Genomic DNA, 2,738 nt, shown 5'->3' with positions numbered 1-2,738 from the left:
TTGGCTTTCTTTTTGTCGGGTACCATAATTAGGGGTACCCCCAATGCTCCTTAACCTAGCTAGAAAACATCTTCAGAACAAACCACAAAAACTGATAAGCACGATTCAAGTCAGGACCTCGTCTACCAAGGGACGCGACCTCATTCGAGCCCAGTCTCGGCCTCGGGCGGGAACAGTAGTCCCGGGCGGATTCACGCCTCGCCCAAGGGCCTCCTCAAGCAGTGAGCACACCCTCGGCTCGCCCGAAGCCCAGCTTGGGCAAACTTTGTCGTGCAACGACCTCGGCCAAATCGCCTTACCAACCGACCGTATCGCATGCACATTTAATGTGGGGATCGCCTGACACCTTATCCTGACACGCGTGCTTCAGTCGGCAAGGTCGAAGTGACCGCAGTCACTTCGCCCCTTTACTGACCGTTCTGACTGGAAAACAACGCTATTCACCCCGTTCCGACTACTGTGCCAACCACCAGGGTAAAGCTGAGTCACGACCTCCCCCGAATTCAGCCTCGGGCACAACAGGGAGCTCCGCCTCGCCCGACCCTGGGCCTCAGCCTCAGCCTCGGCCTCGGGAGGAGTCACGTCCTCGCCCGACCCCAGGCCTCGGCCTCAGGAGAAGTCTCCGCCTCGCCCGACCTCGGCCTCGGACCGACTACGCTACAGGGGATACATCATTACCCTACCGCTAGCTAGCTACCCGTTGCTACGAAGGAACAAGACCGGAGTCACATCAAACTACTCCGATAGCAGGTAATGATGGTTCCCCACGTGCGACCATGACATCGATGGCTCTCAGCTCCTTACGGAAGCAAGGAAACGTCAGCAGGGCCCATGCAGCACCGCCAGCTATGCTTCCACAGGGCTCAAGGCACTTCTCCGACGGCCACGTTAGCACATGTACAGGGTCAAGGCACTTCTCCGCCAGCCACATTAGCACATAGCTACACCCCCATTGTACAGCTGGGCCATCTCCTTGTATCTATAAAAGGGGATGTCCAGGGCCTTCCTAAGGCACGTTCACACAGGGCGAGCGGACGCACAGACGTACGCAGCGAAGGCAGGCGAGCAGAGGCAGGCAGAGTGGGAGAGACGCGGCGAAGACAAACTCAGACAACTCACCTCAGGGCTAGACTCTCTCTCTCTCTCGCGCACGCTCTCGCTCTCGCTCTCTCGCAACGCTTGTAACCCCTACTACGAGCACCCCGGTGCAAGATAATATAAGCCTCATCCTCCCGCTTGTGTTCCATCTTGCATCAACCCATCTGGGCAGGGACACGCAACGATAAATTCACTGGTCGGTTGACGGTCCTCGCGGGCTCGAAACGCCGATAGTTGGCGCGCCAGGTAGGGGACTGCTGCGTGTTGACGAATACTTTCCCGTTGAATTCCAGATGGGTAGCCTTCAGCAGCCTCTTCAGCCGGGGACGGTGCTCCGCTTCGGGAGTCTCGAGTTCATGTCCCACGACGGCAGCTATGACATGGTACTCCTCCCCTCGCAGCGCGACAGCAACGACGGTCGTCGACTCGCTCGGCGGTGGCGAACTCGACGACAACTTCCCCCCGTGGCGGAAGAGGAACACCCGGGTTTGCCCCACCACCCTCCTCGCCGGAGGAGGGGGAGACGGGGCAACCGTGGCCAGGCAGGAGGCGGCACCTTGTCGGCTGTCGGACCAGAGCGAGTCGACGACGCCGGCACCCCTGCCGGGGACATGTCGGGTGTTGTCCTCGCTAGGGATGGCAACGGGTCGGGTAAAGTGCGGGTAAGCCATTTACCCGCCCGCTAACATATCCGCGCCTCTAGTGCTTATCCGTGCCCGCGAGAGCTTGCGGGTAAAATTTTCGACCCGTACCCGTACCCGCAGGATATCCGCGGATATCGGGCAACCCGTTACCCGCCAGAAAATAACATAGAGTATATGGTCATGTTCATTTTACCAAGAACACAACAACTTGACAGACATAATAATGACAAGGAACATAGTTCAAACATAAAAGTCCACAAACATGATCGATCATCCACAAACATAAGTCTCAAACTCTTAAGATAATTAATTATTACAACATAATGTTTTAGGATAAAATGAACACATGGGCAATATTTTGATGGGCTAGTAAATTAAGCGGGTAACGGGTAATACCCGCGGGCAAAATTTTATATCCGTCAATTACCCGCGGGTGAGAAGTGTTGCCCGTATCCTTACCCGTGGGCGAGATTTCTTACCTGTATCCATGCCCATCGGGTACGAAACCCGCGGATATCCGTGCCCGCGGGCAGAATTGTCATCCCTAGTCCTCGCACCTGAGACAATGACGGGTGTCGCTTCCCCGCAACGCACCAACCCCAAGCGGGCTGATGACGCCAGCACCCTCGTGAAGGACTTGCTGGGCGTTAGCCTCGTACCTGAGATGACGGTGCAGCCCGTCCCCGATGCGACTTCACCACCGTCCATCAACCAAGAGGTACCATCCGTTTTCCACCCTGTTCCCTTTAGATTCAGCTTCGATCCACCAAGCGACCCCGCTTCGGTGAGCGCTTTCGCAAGGGCATATCCTGACCTTCCAGGGTACCATATGTGGTCAACTTGGGACCGACTGACGACCGTCTCAACCTACGGACCCGCGGGTTCCGAGGAAGAGGACGACCCTGACTCTTGTTGGGATTTCTCTGGACTCCGTGATCCCAGTGCCATGCGAGACTTCATGTCCGCATGTGACTACTGCCTCTCTGGCTGCTCCGA

The sequence above is a fragment of the Zea mays genome, chromosome 5, assembly GCF_902167145.1.
Source record: "Zea mays cultivar B73 chromosome 5, Zm-B73-REFERENCE-NAM-5.0, whole genome shotgun sequence".
Lineage (NCBI taxonomy): Eukaryota > Viridiplantae > Streptophyta > Magnoliopsida > Poales > Poaceae > Zea > Zea mays.
This window is presented reverse-complemented; position numbering follows the sequence as displayed.